General features: G+C 36.2%; 1 protein-coding gene across 1 annotated transcript in view; it reads left to right on the top strand.

Moving 5' to 3' along the window:
• The window catches only part of LOC136831480 (neurofilament light polypeptide-like), a 186,884-nt gene that overhangs the window by 1,953 nt on the left and 163,564 nt on the right, over positions 1-21,367 (top strand). The window contains exon 2 of the mRNA XM_067091980.1: positions 7,202-7,297. The gene's annotated coding sequence lies outside the window, so the exon portion shown is untranslated. The remainder of the gene's footprint in view (positions 1-7,201; positions 7,298-21,367) is intronic.

Raw genomic sequence — 21,367 nt, 5'->3', positions numbered from 1 at the left:
GAGTTTGGCTGGGTACAAGCATTCCATTGTCTTCAGTCATCCACACTCATAGTCTTAATCTGTATGAATTTCATGTAAATCAATGTTTTTGTTTATGCAGTAAGTTCACGGAAAACTAGGTGTACCCAGTATCGGTATACATTAGCCCACCAAATTCCTCAGCTTTGCACATGAGATCCTGGTGTATTTCAAGTAATTTTTTGGGGAAAAGTGGTCTTATATGCTGTCAAACATGGTAGCTGTGTGAGTGATGGTTCTGTGTAAAAGAGCTGATTTTGTAATACCTTTGTCATTTTATGAGGAAGGCTCAGACAGTTTAGGGAAAAATAGAATAGCATATAGGAACGAAGGATCTGATCTAACAGAGCTTGAGCAAACAAAACGGTATCTCAGATTTTAGAAGTTCATTTTTCAATCGCTTTCAAGGGATCCATAAAGGCAGGTTCTGGGTAAGGCAAGTGCTACAGGCTTTCAGGTGAATGCTCCATACGGTTGGAGCAGCTGTGTAGATTAGGCAACCTTTCCTGATCATTGATAATCTGTAAAGAGGGATGATTGAAGACCTTGGACTCTTGGAGTGCCAATTTTTGGAACACTCCCCCACCTGGACTACCAATCTAGAATAGGAAGGCTGCTTGAGGCCCAAGTAAAGTTGACAGGTTTTACTTAAAATATTTTGACTTATTTTGGTACTGGGTGACAATAGTTAAACTATTGGTTGTCATCATAGATAGTTCATGGATTATTGACAGGAGTGGTTGTCTTGGCACCCGATTGCTTGGCACTGTTGCACTGGGGGGGTTTGCATGATGCAAAGAAATGTTGAAGACTGAGTTAGGTTTTCTACCCTGTTCAGTTGCTGCCTTACTGATAAAGCTGTAGAGAATCTAACTAATACATCTTTTAATTTGTCCTTATGCTTTTGTTCCTCCTCATGCTGTCCAGAGTGGTATATAAATGTTGACTTCAGCTTGGTTTCATGTTTTCATCATTATGATTGTTCTAACAGCGAAGTAGGATGAGGGTGGATGGCTTGCCTGTCTCACCTGTTAAATTCAAGTAGCTGATATAGTCAAATGGGATAAAAGAAGTATGTGAAACCTTGCCTCAGTATTGGGTCGGATCTTGAAGCGCTGAGATTAAGGCGTATAGTACTCAGTTCTCTAACAGTCTTCTGTTGTGACAAAATGGCATTCATCTCCTATTGGTCTTTGGTGGATGGGAGGCTGTCCAAGATCAAATTTTTTTGATGCTTACTATAGTACCATCAGTGCACCTCATGCGGTACAACCAAAGGTTCTTAGCAGCTTCCCTTTGACCCCTAGCTGCAACCTCTTGCATTCCATTCACTGTAACTCTCTTCATATTCTTTCTTCCATTTTACTTTCCGCCCTCTCTTAGCAACTGATTCATAGTACAACTGTGAGGTTTTCCTCCTGTTACACCTTTCAAACCTTTATACTGTCAATTTCCGTTTCAGCACTGAATGACCTCAGGTCCCAGCACTTGGCCTTTGGCCTAAACTCTATATTCTATTAAAAATTCAGAAATTGCTTATTTTGAAATGGGACAGTGCATGAAAAATAAAACTACCTGTATAAGGTAATGGAACAAAGTAAAATTAATTAGTGTGCTGTCATGGAAATTTTCTTGAATGCAGTTTTGCCTTTTTTTTTTCTTAACTTGGTATGGCAAAGGTTAACCACAAATTTTAGATGTCCAGATAAAGTACAGTACTAATAATGATGTTGATAATGATTACCTGTATTATCATTGCTCTTATATCTGTTGTGTTTCGTTGGTATCAGAACTTTAATCGTAGTGCTGAATGTTCTTGTGCCTACTTCGTTTTTATTTTCATCCTGTAAGTTATATAAAGGAAAAAGGAATTCATCCCTTTCCGTGAAGAAGAAAAATCCTGTAAGTCCTCCCCCACCCTCTCTCTCTCTCTCTCTCTCAGTTCATTGTTGATCACCTTGCCAAGTTGCGTGGTGTCACCTTGTTATTTCGAAGTAGACAGACGTAAATTCTTGTTTACACATTTACATATTTCATTGTTGCTTTACGTGACACAATCTTCACAGTACCAACGCAATCACTGGACTTCGGGGAAAAGTATAGTACATGGCTAAATATTGGATTGTTCCGTGTCTTGCTGCAAAGCTGTGTTTGTGAATATTTTACTCTGTTCTGTCTTCCCTGTACTATAGCACTTCCTGGACAGTGTCCTTCCATTCCAGTCCTTTGACCACGCTTGGCCAGCACTTTCTTTGCCCCCCTCTCTTTTTACTTTTCTAAACGTATGGTAAACACAACCTTTTCACCAGCCCTCTATACTCCCCGTGAGTAAACCCCGTTGAAACACTCAGATCCATCATTTCACTTAACGCAGCTAGGGTTGCCTTATGGTCATATAGCTACATTTATCGCTCTTTCAATGTCTTACTTCCCTCGTAGGACGGTAGTGCCGCCACTGTGCCCCCGTTCATATGTTTTTTCTTCCATCTTACTTTCGTCCCTCTCCTAACAACTGATTTGTAATACACCTCTTCGGACAGTTGATTCATAATACAACTGCGAGGTTTTCCTCCTGTTACTCTTTTAAAACCTTCTTTACTCTCAGTTTCCTTCTCAGCGCTGAATGTCCTCATAGTTCCCAGCGCTTGACCTTTGGCCTAAATTTTATATCCCATCTCCAACTTTTTACCCCCAAATACGCAACGGAAACGATTCCTCTCACCAGCTTCCATTTCCTTCATTCACAGTCAGATTCCACAGACACTCCTCTCCTGTAATCCTTTTGCAGAGACCCTGCAAACTTCCTTGTTTCACCAATTTTGTGACCCGTCTGACGTTCAACCGCCTATGATTTTTGTAAGATTCGGACTTTAAACACAAGTTGAAAAGGATTCGAGTAAAAAATACCACGGGATCTCCTGCAACTGGTATAATGTCTGGCTTAATTGAAAACAAATAATATTTGAGCCGATAGAATATAAGAATATCTCATCTTTTTCCCCAGTTGTCATTATTGAATGTTGCTTTTCCATTCATAATTTTATTTTTGTACACAGACGGGTTTTCCCTTTTTGACTGAATAGTGATGCAAAAAAAAAAAAAAAAAAAAAAAACGCAGACAGATTCTAAATGTCTTTTATTTTCGTTATCAAATCATGGTTTTTGTTTTTACCAAAGAGTAAATACTGTTATTTCAATATTTTTTTCTGCTTTAATGGAAGTGGAATTCGATGGGGGCCCAATGGGAAGATCCTTATCATTATTTGTAGGATGTATAGCATTCAAAACTATTGCTGTAGTTATTGTTATACTGTAGTTTTTAAAAAGTCTGTTCAAAGTTGTAAAGTGTAGCCGCTTTTATGGATATTTTTGTTTTGGTTTGGTATGCCCCTTGCATAGTTTCATTCATCTGAAGATCTTTTAGGAAATAATTGATGGGTTCTTTCTATTCATGCATGGGGGGATTTTGCACAGTGAGTTCCTACATCACACAAACACATGCGTACATACATTAAGTCACGAGAAGCATTATTGTAAACGGCCATTTACTCTCTCTCTCTACACCACTCGAGCGGTGTTTGAGAAGCATTATTGTTTTGTGGTCATTTATCATTGAACTACAAACCTCATATTGTGTTTTCGATCTGTAAAATGACATTTTACCGGAGATTGTTGAAAAGGAGCTTACCAAAATAGTTTTGCATAAAAAAAGCTCTTAAAATGTGAACGTCTACTTTACTCTTGACGGTAAGTGCTTCGAAAATGCGGAGCGGGAGGCGCAGTATGAGGAATTAGTTCTCCAAAATAGCAACGCATTTAAAGCAGGAAATTAATTGAAGTGTCACTTAGTTGACGGTTTGGCAGTTCATTAAATGTCATTGTTCAGGTTTCATATATAAGTGGACCACACGCTTGCAGGAACTTCTTGCTGATTTTTGCGAAATATTCAAGCTTTTTTTTTTTTATACCGTTGGAAGGTAGTGCCGTCAGTGCACCTAACGCGATGCATTGTTGGCATGACTTAAGTTCTTTGCAGCGTCCTTTTTGCCCCTAGCTGCAACCCCTCTCATTCCTTTTAATGTACCTCCATTCATATTCTCTTTCTTCCATCTTGCTATCCACTCTGTCCTAAGAATTGTTTCATAGTGCAACTGCGAGGTTTTCCTCCTGTTGCACCTTTCAAGTCTTTGTACTCTCAGTTTCCGTTTCAGCGCTGAATGGCCTTAATAGCCCAGCGCTAGGCCTGTGGCCTAAATTCTTTATTCCATTCCATTCCAGCTTTCTTTTAGTCTTATCTACAAACATGCCACGTCAACACTCCCACAAGAGTAAGGAGACATTTTGTTATCACAAGTGAGGGCCATGGAATCATAGATACTATGACACCACTACATGAAGTTAATGACATAATTATTGGATAAGAGTGTAACTTTTTAGTATGGAAAAAGTATGACTCATTTTAACCAAGGTGTCACTGAGGAAATCTCCAGATGTTAAAAGACAAGCCCCACAATTTGCAATTTCTTTTGGTCCGAGGATAAAGAAAGGGAACGGAATTAGAACTGGCGGTTACCAGCCAAAGAAACCATAGACTTGCCTCTTAGAGGAAGACCTATTTTGAGAGTCAAGAGACCCGGAGTAGGAGTCGATTTCTGAAGCATACAAGTGGGGGGAAAGACAGTCGGTGGGGAGTTTTGAGAAACAGGTAAACCTGAAAATGTTCTTGGAATACACTTCTGAAAAGAAATAAATGCAAGTCATCACTATGCAGCGTAAAATGGAATATCCACCTCATACATATGTGATATACGTTTCCACGTCAAAACAGAAGATATTTGCATATAAAGAGATTCAGTACTCCGGTTTGCTCACAAAATTCAAAAGGAACGTTTGCGCTTGCAAAATCGAGGAGAACATTTGCACATACATAAAATTTGCAAGACAAGTAGTCTCATAGAAATGCATGATGCCTGCACTATAAGTTCCTGGAATACAAAACACATACACACAAATTAAGAGAATTACTCTATATAAATGCTGAATAGTCTGTGCTCGTAAAAAAAAAAAACTAATATTCACATAAAGCTGTAGAAAAGTTTACTTTGAAAACGACGAGACATACAAACGACAGGCAAATTTAAATGAAAAAAAAAAATCTCCACGAACAAGGGAAAAGCCATTCAGAAAAAAGATAAGCATTTAAGCCTGAATAATGAGAAAACTTTTCACTCAAAATGCAATAAAAGTTCGCTGCCAAACTAAAATTGCCACATTGGCTCGCGTAAGAAATATGTCACATTTCCATTTAGGATGCAAGAATTGTGTACACAACCAGGTTCAGTGTAAAGTTATAATCCAATATGGCAGAACATCCAGTGAAGAAAATTTGTTGCGTGCACAGTTTTGGAGTACGAACTCGATAAGTATTTGAAGACAGACTCGCGCTCAGAAAACTTACCCAAAATAAGCAATATATCTCCTCTCGAACGTTCAAGGTCAGTGTTACACGGCAACAGTATACTGTAGGTCTAGTTAAGGAACCGCTGCAAACTCAACAAATATTTTATAAAAGATTCCCGCGCCCACAAAATATTTTCATAATATTCAAGATATCTTCTCTCGAATATTTACTCATTATGGTACACGGCAGTTAAGGAACCGCTGCAAAACCAAGTAAGTCGACACTGATTCAAGGTTTTGCTTAGTTTCCCGTAGCTTCCCGAAGCCAAACATAGCCAGCCACCTCTTAGGGAATACGATTCCTTGACTTTCATTGACTGCAAATAGCCTCCTTAAACGAACGGGCGATCCCAGAATAACATTTCCGAGAGGGACACCCTTGCTAGATTACCCCAAACGCCCTCTGTCGATGGGGATTTATATGGCATTGATGGCCTGTTTACAAGCCCGCTCAAGACCAGCTTGAAACGAAGTCGCTGGGTATATTCCTTTTGACGGTTTGGTTATTGGCACATTATTTGCTTCTTTTTTTATGTTAGAGGTTGATGTCCCTGGCATTTCTTTTTGAATGGACGAAAGAGTTTTTATTATTCTAATTTCTCAGTTCTCTCTTTTATCTCATAATTTTCTCGGTAAAATCACGTCACTGCTGGTTATTTACTTTTCGTATTATGTGGGCGATATATTCTGATGTCTTGTTTTTTCTTTCTAAGGTCGATATAAACACACACACACATATACATATTTACATTACATATTTAAATATGTATATATATATATATATATATAATTTGAATATACATATATATATATATATATATATATATATATATATATATATATATATATATATATATATATATATATATATATATATGTTAGCAGATGCTCGCATTTGCTAGTTCCCATATCCGTGCAATACCCATACCCATATCTGTAACATTCCCAAACCCATATCTGTACCATACCCATATCCATACCATACCCATGCCCATACCCATACCCATACTCATACCCATACCCATACCCATGTCCATTCCATACCCATATCTATACCTTACCCATACCTATACCCATAACCATACTCATACCCGTACTGTACCCATACCAATACCCATACCCATATCTGTATCATACCCATACCCATATCTGTACCATCCCCATACCTATACCCATACCTGTACCATGCCCATACCCATACCCATACCCATATATACGTACCATACCCATACCAATGGGCGGTTCTCCAGCTGGAAACTGCTTCACATGATCCTGGAGTCTTCAAGACTTCAAGAAGACGTCATAATCCAATGGGCATTTCTCCAGGAATGCTTCGGGAGCTGAAGACGGCTTCAAAGGATCCTGGAGTAGTGAAGGCGTCTCGTAAATATAACTTGCTTGACCTTTAGAATTTATGAAGTGTTTAATTAACCTCATGTGGTAACTATGAACCATCTGCATTAGGAGAGGGGAGGGGAAGGGAAGGGAAGGGGAGGGGAGGAATACATACAGACACACAGCCACACACACACACACACAGAAAGGCAGCCAAGGAAATTAATATATATATATATATATATATATATATATATATATATATATATATATATATATATATATATATATATTTATATATATATGTATATGCAATTACCTGTATATATGATATTGTAGGTATATGTGCATAAACATCTCATTTGTATTTTGTATCTCTTTTGTTTAGGTGTGCATAGAGGAAGAACGAAAAAATTATAGATCAGGCAGAGTGCAAGAGGTGATTGGACGGAAGTCCTGAATGTGAAGAAAGCACCAGATAAAGGTGAGTGGCCTAATATATGTTGACAGGGGTAGGGGCACGAGTCAGCTCGTTACTGATAATCACGGTAGCATGGTATATAAAGTAACTATTTTCTGTATATTTTTCTGCACAAAGATGCATTTGATTGTTATTCTTTTCCTGTTTAAAGAGAAAAGTGAATTCGGTGTTTACAAAGTACCATGTGGAGAGGGTGACAAAATTTATGTGGGACAAACTGGACGTTCCACATGACAAAGGTTAGCCGAGCACGAAAGAACTTACGTGTTTGAGAATTCCGAGATTCTCGTTTACTTTCGAGAAACTGGTGTTCGCATTAACCAGAGTGAGCCATCTTTACTATTTAAAGTTGCCTGACCAAACAGGAGGATTATTCTGGAATCAACCATCATAAACTGAACCAGCAATGGAAGAGAGGCACCGTGGATAAAACTCCGCTCTTCATAGAGATAATTTTGCCGGACGCAAAAAAAAAAAATAAAATAAAATAAATAAAAAAACCAACCCTGGTCAAGACGTCACAATATCAAATACTTACTTGAATAAAGCAAATCCGAATGGAATACCTTTATAATGAAGGATATTGCGTTCCATAAATCGAAACAAGTGCAGCCCAAAATGCATTTTATTTTTACGCCATATAAATACTTCCTCTGTAACACAGTTCATTTTCCACCGAGCCAAAGAGCGATGTACATTAGTCGGAATATACAGTAGTTACTTATCCACAACGCTTTGCTTCTTTTATGTGTCGTTTTATGAAATGTATCAGACTGTGAGGTTACACAAAATACATCCAAAATACATTCACGCTTACATTACTGTCTGTACAGTATATACCGTGCGGAAGGAAGGAAGGAAGGAAGGAAGGAAGGAAGGAAGAAAGGGAGAAGGAAAGACTCACTGAACACCACCCATCAATACATTCAATAGCAAGTGCGTGGCCCGTATGGTGGGGAAGGGTGGATGTATTATTCCTCCAAGGGTGGTGGGGTTGGGGTTGAGGTGGGGGTTTAGTCACGTAGTAGGAGCCCGATCCAAATAAGCTACCTGGGTCATGCGTTCGTGACACCCATCTTTCGCATTCAGCGGCACACTGTTGCTCCCCCAGCGTGTGTAGTGCGCCTCTTCCCCAATTCTTGACTAAACGCTTGTCGACCTTCATTTCTTTCGCTTCGTTGTCTAGCGTATTTCGTCATTACAGTGCCATCGCTTGTTTAGTAATAGTAGAGTTATATCTGCCCATAATACGGGAGAAGGAAATCCGCTGGAATGTGATTTCTAACGATCGCTAGTAACTTTATTGGAAAAAATAACTGACCGCATATACGAATTTCTTTCAGTCGTCATAGTGACGGTCCGTGGGTAAGGTGTGTTTATCTCTCGCGTTTTTCTTGACGAGTGACTTGAACAAATTTTTCTCGGTGTTTGGAGTTTCGTCTTATGTTAATCATTGACGTTCGGTATAGATAAACATCGGTGTGAAGGTGAGTGGTGAGCTTGCTTGTCATACAACACGTGACTTTGTTTTTGGTACCGTTTGTTATTTTATTGCTAGCAATGTTTGTTTGTTATTTTTGTGAGATACCTAAAACTAATATATATATATATATATATATATATATATATATATATATATATATATATATGTATATATATATATAAAGACTTGTTCGTTATTTTTGTGAGATACTTAAAATTAATATATGTATATATTTATTTATTTATTTATTTATTTATTTTGATATAAACTTTAAAATACAACAACACTATATGCAACATTCGAACGCAATGTATCCTTTATTTTAGTAATAATGAAAAGGTATTTTTCTTGCTTATCGTAGAGTTATTTATTAGGATCAGTTGAAAACAAGTAAAAAATGCGCCGAAGTTTCCTCGGCACAATTGAGTTTTCTGTACAGTCGCTACAGCGTATAATCAAGGCCACCGAAAATAGATCTATCTTTCGGTGGTCTCGGTATAATGCTGAATGAACCGCGCCCCATGAAACTTTACCCACGGTCCGGTGGTGGCCTATCCTGTATCGTTGCCAGAAGCACGATTATTGCTAACTTTAACCTTAAATAAAATAAAAACAACTACTGAGGCTAGAGGGCTGCAATTTGGTTTGTTTGATGATTGGAAGGTGAATGAACAACATACCAGTTTGCAGCCCTCTAGCCTCAGTAGTTTTTAAGATCTGAGGGCGGACAGGAAAAGTGCGGACAGAAAAAAATGCGGACAGAATAAAGTGCGGACGGACAGACAAAGCCGGCACAATAGTTTTCCTTTACAGAAAACAAAAAAGTAGTAGGAAAAGTAAACTCAGAGAATTTAAATGTTGAGAGAGAGAGAGAGAGAGAGAGAGAGAGAGAGAGAGAGAGAGAGAGAGAGAGAGAGAGAGAGAGAGAGACGTGGCTGGGGGGAAAACATTAGAGAACATAATGAAATTAAAACAATTGGAGATTGAATCGGAAGCCAAAGAGCAGAGGATCCGGAAGATTGACGTGTCGCTTGATACTGAAAGTAGATAAGAAATTTCAGTGTAAGCGACGCAAGAAAAACATTGAAGTCAGAAAACCGAAAAAGCAAAAGGGATTAAAAATGTCGACTGAACAGCATGAGAGAATTGAGAAGTGGAAAGCTTAAAAAAAAAGCCTGTTGAAGGCTTTGTGGCAGTCGTTAAGTTTAGTGACCCTTACGAAACAGATTATTTTATTTTATTTAAAAGCGTAGACTGAAAGAAAGGAATTATGTAAATATGCAAGAATTGTAAAAACAATGATCAGGCTGGAAATTTAATTGGTAGGTCAGAAGTTTGGTTCCAGTCAGATGGAGAAGCATAAATCGACTGAGAAAGTTATAGGACTCAGATACTGAGGTCAGATGGACGATCAAACTGACAGGAAGTTTGGTATATTAGGACTGATCAAATATTCCCTTATCATAGTCAAGCTTTATTTCATGGTAAAGATATGTAGATAAATTAGTTATTTTTACAATGATAAGGTAAATGAATAAATGGACTGATACACTGCTATATCATAATTCATCTTCATTTGATAAAGTAGATTGATAAAGTAGTTAATTTTAAGGAAGAAAACATACTTAGAACACACAGTATAGACCTCAGTGAAAATCAAGACTAGCAAATATGGAGGAGATTAGTGCGAAGGCATGACGTCAAAAGGAACCAACTGGATAATTATAGCTGAAGACACGAAGGATATGCTTGAAACTTTGGTTTGGATAATGAAAGCAATGGATTGCGATTGAATATGACTGAGGTAAGGGAAAATACATATGTATATGAATAAGGTTAAAACAAAAATGACCCCCAAATTGAAGTAAATTTCAGAAAAAATTCACCAGGTATAAAAGTAATAAGTTTTAACGAAGGAAAAATCTTGTTCGAAAACAGAGTCAAATGGTCATATAAATGGGCTTATTTTCGAAGATGTCAACTCTTAGTTTGAAGTTAATAAGAGATTTTGGCGGTTATTCAGTTTAGTGGGCCATCCCTTCTTTGTTCTCTCTAAAAAGCAGTGAAAGCAAATAGACTCTGGTCAAAAATACCATTAGATCCGAGTGCGTGTGTGCTTCAAAGAGATCATTAGTATGTATTGTTCAGGTCGGGTTTAGCTGCGTTTTGGTGATATTTTTGTTATTACAGCTGCAATTATATTCTGAATTATAAAAGCGAAATTATTAATCATTTAGTACCGAAAGCAAGATGCCACTTAGTAATTATAATTGTCATTATTATTTAAAATGCGAATTACAGTAGTAAAGTTTTTCACTGTTAGATAGCTAACTGCTTCGAGCAATTTTCAGTTTCTTAGGGATGCCCCAGATGCATTGCAGATATTTGAATTATTCTTTTATGTGGGTATTGTTTCGCCAAGTATTTAAATTCGAGGTCAAGGCTACCCGCCAAATTAGCGAAAATTTCTGCACCACGAATGAAAAGCATATACAAAGATATAGGATATCAGATGTAAAATTAGATTACTCAGATACCAAATATCCGATCTTGAATGAAGCACGGAAGGAGTATTAATTTTGCAGTGAAACCCACAACAATAAAGATTGTATTGGAAAGCAATATTTCACCAAGGAAAAGAGATGATTATACGTAGAGGAACCAGACGGAATTACAGTATAAATAGTTCTGAAATACTGAAGACGTTGAAACAAGATTGTTTCAAAGGACGATACGGATGAGACGAGGCTGGGAAGCAGAATAACTTTCACAAAGATGATGACGTTGGATATTTGGATGAACTTACTGAAAGAGTGATTTTAAAATCATCACCATCAACTCATCTTCCTGATTTTACTTTCTTGAGACCTAAATATCGGCCCAAATTCGGTTCATCAAACGAGTACCTTATTAGTCAGCTAAAGCTTATGTTTTCTCCTATAACCTGTTTTTACGTGTCACAACTGTTGTTAAATAGATGTGTCTTTGATATTTTCTTGATGTGCGTAAGTATTCACTTAGTTATTTACCTCCCTGAGTAACTTGTGAGGTCCAGTGTTTTTACGAAAAGAAAATTTTATGAGAAAATGACTCTAGCAGACAAAGGGTGTCATGCTTCAAGCAACCTGACGACTGCAGGTGACGTGGAAATATTGGTCTGCCGAGGTTTTTGCAAATTAAATAGGAGAGGATTCGATTTATAGTTCGGGAAAATTCACGAAGGCAGTCTGACCAAACAAGGCAGTGATGATTACAGTGTCTAATCACACTGGCCATGGTTTTGTAAGCCATAGTAAAGAGGACAACGTATTTGACTGAAGAAAAATGGATTATTTAGTTCAGTCAGTCAGATATGGAATGGCATAGAAAATTTTAGCTGAAAATTATTCTGACAAAGTAAGAAGAGTGAGTCAGAATTTCAGATTATTTCAGACTTGGGAGAACAGAGTAAGGCAACAGACTGAAGGATGAGAAGTAGGAGAAAGTAGTGCGACCTGCCAAATACCTTTGACGAATAAATCATTAGTTATATATATATATATATATATATATATATATATATATATATATATATATATATATATATATACATATACACACATGTATTTATGCACACACATATATATATATGTGTGTGTGTGTGTAAAGGGCGCATGTACGTTAAGAGGGCATTGTGGCTATTAGAATTACATATGTGTCTGGTAAAAGTGACCAGTAGATTCTACATATATATATATATATATATATATATATATATATATATATATATATATATATATATATATATATATATATATATATATGTATGTATATATATAAAACACACACACACATATATATACTGTATGTATACAGTATATATATATATACACTGGTTGTAAACTAAAATACGGTTAGAACAGATTACCAACTTTAGTGGTCTACGTCAATACCAGAAGGCTATTTGTTTCAGGTCTTGGCAGGAAATTATCGCCTAGTTATCGGACTGGTTTTGCTTTGCGAATATACTTCAATGCAAAGGCTAATTATTGATCACCCAATAACCATTTATTTATGTATTGGGTAACTGAAGCTAATTGAACATTTTATATATATATATATATATGTATATATATATATATATATATATACATATATATATATATATATATATATATATATATATATATATATATATATATATATATATATATATATATATATATTATATATATACACATGGAATAGTATTGACAGATTAGAGGAATTTATTTCTGGTGATACAAATTCATTTTTCGGTATAATGTGGTTCGGATTCCACAATAAGCTGTAGGTCCCGTTGCTAGGTAACCAGTTGGTTCTTAGCCACGTAAAATAAGTCTAATTCCTCGGGCCAACCCTAGGAGAGCTGTTAACCAGCTCAGTGGTCTGGTTAAACTAAGGTATACTTAACTTATTATTAATAAGATAATGTTTAGCAATATAAAGGTGGACGGTAACTTAAATCTGGTTGGCCAGAACCGTAGATTAATAATTTATTTTGACGCTTGAACATTATTGCATTTACCTTTGTTGTTTTTGCTTTTAGATTAAGCTGTCATTGTGAAAGCATACTTCACTGGTCACTTTAGCCGTAAAGCAGATTTATCTCGTAATTTAACGAAAGTGAATTTTAGCTGCAACTTTATAAGCCGTAGTTTTGTAGTGTGAACTTTTTGAAACTATGATTCAGAGTTATTTTTCAAAACTTATGGACCACAGCTCAGTTGTTAATGTAAGTCTTAGAAGGCGAAGCATGAATTTGTTTGTAACGCGTAGCAAGAAGTCGATGAATAGTATATTGATATTTAGTAATTCTGGAAGACAGTTCAGCGCTTGGACGAAATCGTAAATTTGAGAAAAGTGCTCGAGATGCTACGAAAAGACTTTTCAGTGGGATTTATCGCATTGCTTATGAGGGTAGAGTTCTCATAAGCACACATACACACACATTATATATATATATATATATATATATATATATATATATATATAAATATAAATAAATATATATATATATATATATATATATATATACTGTATATATATATATATATATATATATATATATATATATATATATATATATATATATATATATATATATATATTATAGAGGGTGTGTATATTTTGAATATGTATTATTTATGTTACCCGAATCTTTTCCATGGAGGGTATTTGTAAATGTTTTATGGTAATAATTTATATCTCGTTTGGCTTAGAAAATATAGGACATTTAAGCATGATTTACTTTCACAAGTCCTCCCAAGAATAATATACGGAAATTTTATTATTATTATTATTATTATTATTATTATTATTATTATTATTATTATTATTATTATTATTATTATTATTATTATTCTAGAGCGATCAATAGAGAATTAAAAACCTGAAGATATTAGAAAGTCCTTCGGAAAAATGAAAAGTGTACAAGCTATAGGACCATCTGGAATAACAGGTGTTATACTGAATGAGCTGACAACAATATCTACGGTAAGACTCAGATGGGTGGGCGAGGAGTCTGTTAATAGGAATACTCAGAAAAAAAGTTAAGTATACCTTAGTTTTACCAGACCACTGAGGTGATTAACAGCTCTCCTAGAGAGGGCTGGCCCGAAGGATTAGACTTATCTTACGTGGCTAAGAACCAATTGGTTACCTAGCAACGGGACCTACAGGTTATTGTGGAATCCGAACCACATTATAGCGAGAAGTGAATTCCTATGACCAGAAATAAATTCGTCTAATTCTTTATTGGCCGGTCGGAGACTCGAACTCGGGCCTAGCAGAGTGCTAGCCGGCAACTCTACCGACTCATCCAACGAGGAACTAAGCACCATGTTGCGATAGAGGAGAGGGCCTTAGAAAAAGTAGAGCATTTTTGTTATCTTGAAGCAGGTACTGAGATGGCCGTAAGGGAAAGAGAAGAAAGAAATATCGCATTAGTAGACCGGGTAAAAACCAATAATGCGTGTAGTACAGTAAGCGCCAAAAGTGATGCGACAGATTTCAGAATTAATCGTAATTCTTCAGAAACTCTCGTGGGGTTGCCAGTTAGTAAATTTTATTCCAATTATTGTCATCCTATTTATCTGATAATAAGTATCAGTGATTAGCTGTAGAACAACAGAAGGTATTTTCCAAGTGAATGGTCAATGCTAGTTTAATCATCATTTATAAAAAAAAAAAGAGAGAGAAAAAAAAATCTCGCCGTAGAAACATCTGCGTCTCTGCATGTGGGATGTCGAGTGTTCACCGAGTGGCTGCAGAAACTGTGCGCATAAGCGTTGGCCTAATGTGATTTATTGTAAATTAACTTTCTACTTTTATAGCCATATATCGTGTTATTATGATTTAGCATCTGATTAAATGAAATGTAAATAAGACACAATTTGGTGCAAAAAAAAAAAAAAAAACGCAATCCTAGTTATATGCGCGTTTAGCATTGGCTACATGATTGGGCCTATTTTAATAAACAATGAAATATATTTTCCAGTTTGTTATTAAATAATTTTATCGGATTTCTCAATTGCGCATATCGTAAGGTGGAATTGCGTTCTGAGTCTTACCAAACAAGTATTTTCGTAGGTTTCAATTTGTTTTAGTGCATAATTGAGACTATGCTTGTCCACGATCCGAGTGTGCATATGCTTTTTGCGAGCATAATTTTAATTCGAGGATCTCCTGAGCATGACTAATAGGCCTAGTGCTTGAATCTTAAAAAGGCGTCTGGTTATTCTGACTAGATAAAAGGCCCTGAGAGAGAGAGAGAGAGAGAGAGAGAGAGAGAGAGAGAGAGAGAGAGAGAGAGAGAGAGAGAGAGCATAACAGGAGATCCTCGAATTAAAATGATGCTCGTAAAGCATATGCACACTCGGATCGTGGACAAGCATAGTCTCAATTATGCACTAAAACAAATTGGAAACCTACGAAAATACGTGTTTGGTGAGACCCAGAACGCAATTCTACATATATATATATATATATATATATATATATATATATATATATATATATATATATGTGTGTGTGTGTGTGTGTGTGTGTGTGTGTGTGTGTGTGTGTGTGTGTGTGTGTGTAAGATATAAATCCCCCCAAATCTCATGGATTTCTGTTATACGGTAATACTTGACTGGATCGAACTGACTACTGGTTGCACGGGGAAATATGAATTTGGGTGATATCACGCCCTTATGATGCGCCCACTCACGCAAATTCAGTCTTAGATTTCACGGTTGGAATATGATTAGAAGATTTGAAGTAAAAGTTTGAAGTGAAAAAGATGGTGTTAGGATTGTGGGTTGAGGTAGAGTGGCGGGTGGTTGGGCTGTTTCGTTTTCCGACTACACGAGGTAGTTGCTTACGACTGCTTTCTTATTATTTTTATATAGCGAGTCTGTTTCCCAGGTGCAAGGATAGGTCCCGGCGTCGGTCCTAATGGTTCTATCTTTGCCTAAATAACAGACAATGCCCACGTATTGCAAGACTTGCTGTGCCCGGTACTAGGCCTAGTCACCTTTCTCTCTCCTCAATTTTGCTCTCTTTGTCTCCCCGAAGATTTTTCTTCTCTTTATTTTGCTCTCCTCTCCCTGAAGAATATTTTTGCGCTTATTTTTACCCTCTCTCTCCTTTTATTTGGATATCTAGTAGATGGTTGTAAACAAGATTTTCCATAAATAAGGTTTCATTATCATGAGCTTTATAAATACGTACTTGGTTTACCAGAATCTTTCAACTTGTTTTGTGGGATTACGCTAAAAACTATCATCGTTAAATCTTACTCTCGCTTATCAGTATATCATACGAGTAATTATTCTCTTTAGGAAATACTAAAGATATGTTAACATAACTTGGCAATCTCCTCTAAGTCTACCAGTTTGAGAAGACGTTGCTAAGTAGATTGCTTTTCCTGCAACTTAAAAACAATCATGATTTTATAGTAGGTTAGATAAAGAGATATACATTTCATAATCTATTTCATAATTATATATATATATATATATATATATATATATATATATATATATATATATATATATATATATATATATATATATATATATATATATATATATATATATATATATATATGAAATTTAAAACTTAAAAGTCAATGAATAATCACAATTCATAATGAAACAAAATCATACATTCTCTTGAAAATTTGTCCAAATATTTACATAAATAGTTACATTTATTCGTCAATAATGAACATGCAAAACGATAACATATATTCAATATTTTGTGCAAGAGCCTAAATTGTCAATAACAGTATTTAATCTCCTCGGAACTGAGTCCACCAAATTCTCACATATCATGGTTCCTCTTAAAGACTCCCACACAGATGAACAGTGGTTGATGAGTAGATGTTTTGATTTAAGGGCAGTGCCGTCCCATTCTTTAGTCATAATGGCCCATAGGTTCTCGATGGGATTGAGGTCTGGTGATTTGGCGGGCCAGTTAATCCGGATGATTTCAGGATGCCTTTTAAACCACTCCTGGACGACACGGCTGTTATGAACAGAAGAATTGTCCATAGCTACGTGTATGGGGATATGGTCAGGAAGCAGGAGGGCTCTCACAGAGGGAATCAAAACTTCCTCCAAAATTTCGACATACTGGTGACCATTTAACTGTTCATGAATAGGGACCAAAGCCCCCGGTCCACATGCTGCCATCCAACCCCACACGCCGGCGGCGATTCTGCCACTTCGAAGACATGGCCGCACAAATTTATCCTCAAATCTAAAGAGGGGGAGACAATAAAAATTTATATATATATATATATATATATATATATATATATATATATATATATATATATATATATATATATATATATATATATATATATATATATATATATATATATATATATATATATAGATAGATAGATAGATAGATAGATATAGATGTAGATATATATATATATATATATATATATATATATATATATATATATATATATATATATATATATATATATATATATATATATATATATATATATATATATATATATATATATATATATATATATATATATATATATATATATATATATATATATATATAATAATAATAAAAACTCCATTATTATCTTAGCCTAAGTCAAATCTTAGTCAAAATAAATATAATTATTCACGTAGACTAATAAAATATTATTTTGGACTAAAAAAAGAATAAGCTAAGACTTGTAAGTCTCAAGTTAGATTAACCATGTAGCCCATGAAAAATTTTTTAAAAGTAAAGAATGTATAGGCCTATACAGTAGGCCTGTGTATGAAATGAAATTATAGTTACACATAGCCAAATGAATCACCGTAGGCTAAACAATTATCAGGGATTGGTTATTAATCTAATGTGGTCCAAAACACCTAAATAATCAATTATGTCCATTATTGCCATTATTATTACACGATGAACCACGCCATAATTGTTGGATCCCACTGTAGGTTAATGTTCGAACACAAGTAATCTGACATACCTTTTTTCCTTGGACGCCAACAATAAAGCCTTCCTTTCTCGTCGTTAAAAACGTTTTCTCATCGCACCAGATAACATTTTCCCAGAAATTGCTCTCCATAGGAAAATATTGAAGAGCGAAGCCAATTCGCTGTTCTTTGTGGAATTGGGTAAGGAAAGGCTTCTTTGCAGGAATTCTGCTTTCAAGTCCTTCTTCTCTCAAACGACGTCTTATGGTGGTGTTTGATATGTGGAGGCTAGTTTGTCTTTTTAACTATTGTTGATGATGTTATTGGATGCTCTCTTACAAATCCAATCATCTGCCTGTCTTCCTCTTCTGTCGTGCAGCGAGGTCGACCAGATCTTCTTTGATTTTCTAGTCCTGCTAGTCCTACTTCGTTATATCTCTTCAACCATCTATATACAGTTGCTCTGTGGAGATTTAAACGTCGTGCTATTTCTTGCACTGGAGTTCGTGTCCGATGCAATTCAATTGCAGATCTCCTAACTGATTCTGATGCCTCGGTTCGCGGTCTAATCACCAGCTGATCCATCTTGATTAGAGTTTACGTAATCACTGTCAGCTGATCCATCTTATCAGAGGTTGCATGACCACTTTTGCGAAGTGTCAGAACAGTGTTCGTCCGGTAGCTATGACTACGGCTGATGCTGGAGGCCCTCGGTCAAGCCGCACCAACCCCTAAAAAAAATACTGGTAGGCACTGGCTAGCGATGGGGTTATTAGGGCAAAGACACCCTCTTCTAGTAGGACACGGCTGGTGATTCATAGGTTGGGTAGATAATATTACGTTGGTGCCGTGGGTCGAAACCGAAGCCAAAGCTGAAGTAGAGTCCGAACGGTATATATAGTCCTAGAAGCTGAAATCAAACTACCAACCACGCCCAACTTCTCTGTTGAATCTAGACGCATTCATGGTTGATTATGCTTAATGTTACGAAGATTTTACATTTATATTATATTGCTACTTGCATGGTTTTATACGTCTTTGCTAAAATAAATGATAATACGCTATGATATAAAATAATTTTTTCCACATTCCTCTAAATATACGTCGGTAATGTTGGTAGTCCTGTGTTGAACGAAAATTTCAAATTGTTTCGTTTCTACAGTTTGAAGCAATAACTAAACTTTGAAATAATCAATATTACCGCAATTTTTTCTTATGATTGTTATAAATACCATAGATTTGATATTTGTGCATCATATGTTAGCTTTATTTGCTTTTGATAGAGCTTTCAATGAAGGAAAAAAATAAGTTTTTGAGCTACGTGCTGTAGTTGCCAGTTAGTGAATTTCGAACGAAATCCTCTGAAATTTGTCGCATCACTTTTGGCGCTTATTGTACAAGGCTTGAACTGCTCCATAAAGCAGAGACAAGGTAACAGAAAGAAAACGGAAGACATTTCGAAAAGGTGTGACAAGAGAACAATGAGATGATACCACGAGTGAGGAAGTGGCTTAGAGATAAGGCGCCTAGAAGCTCGGGAATAGACCGAGATATCGAAAACTGGTTTTATCTGGACATACGATGAGCACGGATGAGAAACGGGTACTCAAAAATGCAGTAGATATGGAAGCAGCAGAAGGAAAACTGTAGGAATGGCCAGGAAATCCTGGAAAAATAACAGTTTAAGATTATACTAGGTGGAAACTTAGGCAGAAAGTGCACGAGACTTGAGCGTGTGGAGAGAACGCAGTACTTTTCACGCTTAATCCCATAAGCAAAGAGAAGACGTAAGGATCCCCCCTCCCCCAGGTTCTTTGAACCGTCAGTGCACCTCATGCAGTGCATTGCAGGCATTAGTTAAGGTTGTTTGCAGCGTCCCTTTGGCCCCTAGCAGCAACCCATTTCATACCTTTTACTATATCTCCGCTCATATTCTCTTTCTTCCCTCTTATTTTCTACCATCTTATAACAATTGTTTCATTGTGCAACTGCGAGGTTTTCCTCCTGTTATGCCTTTCAAACCTTTGTACTCTAAGTTTCCCTTTGACCGCTGAATGACCTCACAGGTCCCAGCGCTTGGCATTTGGCCAAAATTCTTTATTCCATTCCATTCCAAGTGTACTCCAATCTTTCCCGCTGCTTTTAACTGGTGTAAATTTAAATCGACTTCACATTCATTGTATGGAAGACAAAAGAATCCAGCATCCAGTTGATTAACTTCTTCAGCAATTACTGACGCGGTAAGTTGGTCTTCCGTAAAGGACATTCCAAGCATACCATTCCAAGCGTTCCTCAAATAATGAATCTCTTATTCAGTTCGTTGTGATTCTCTAATGGAAATTCTTTCCATTCCATAAATTTAAATGTTATCGCTCTGATATGAATGTGTAAGCGTGTTGATGATTTGTTATTCAAATAGTATGCTATCGCAACAAGTGAAAAATGCGCCGAAGTTTCTTCGGCTCAGTCGAGTTTTCTGTACAGGCCATCGAAAACAGATCTATCTTTAGATGGTCTCGGTATAATGTTGTATGAGCCGCGACCCATGAAACTCTCAGCCGGCCGTGGTGGCCTGTGTTGTTGCGTTGCCAGAAGCACGATTATGGCTAACTTTAACCTTAAATAAAATTAAAAAAACTACTGAGGCTAGAGGGCTGCAATTTGGTATGTTTGATGATTGGAGGGTGGATAATCAAGATACCAATTTGCAGCCCTCTGGCCTCAGTAGTTTTTAAGATCTGAGGGCGGACAGAAAAAAGTGCGGACAGACAGACAAAGCCGGCACAATAGTTTTCTTTTCGGAAAACTAAAAACTCCCGCATCTGCTCTTACAGTAGCAACGAGAACAGACGAATTGACTTACGGATATTTGATAGAGAAGGGTTTCAATTGTTTCCACTTGGGAAAATTGGAGGTAAAACAATGATATCAGCAAATATTTTTCTCCGCTTTTGAGTGCGGTGTTATTATAACCGAGAGGTTATAACATGATAACTTCTCGGTTTTAGTTATTGTTTTTTGTATGGAACATTGAATAATGTATTTTTGTAGTTTTGAATTGTATATTTGCTGGAATTTACTGTATCACAGATTTTTTTCTCTCAAACTTTGTTCATGATTTTAAAAGTTTTTGGG

Source organism: Macrobrachium rosenbergii, chromosome 48 (assembly GCF_040412425.1).
Source record: "Macrobrachium rosenbergii isolate ZJJX-2024 chromosome 48, ASM4041242v1, whole genome shotgun sequence".
NCBI classification, from domain to species: domain Eukaryota; kingdom Metazoa; phylum Arthropoda; class Malacostraca; order Decapoda; family Palaemonidae; genus Macrobrachium; species Macrobrachium rosenbergii.
This window is presented reverse-complemented; position numbering and strand designations above follow the sequence as displayed.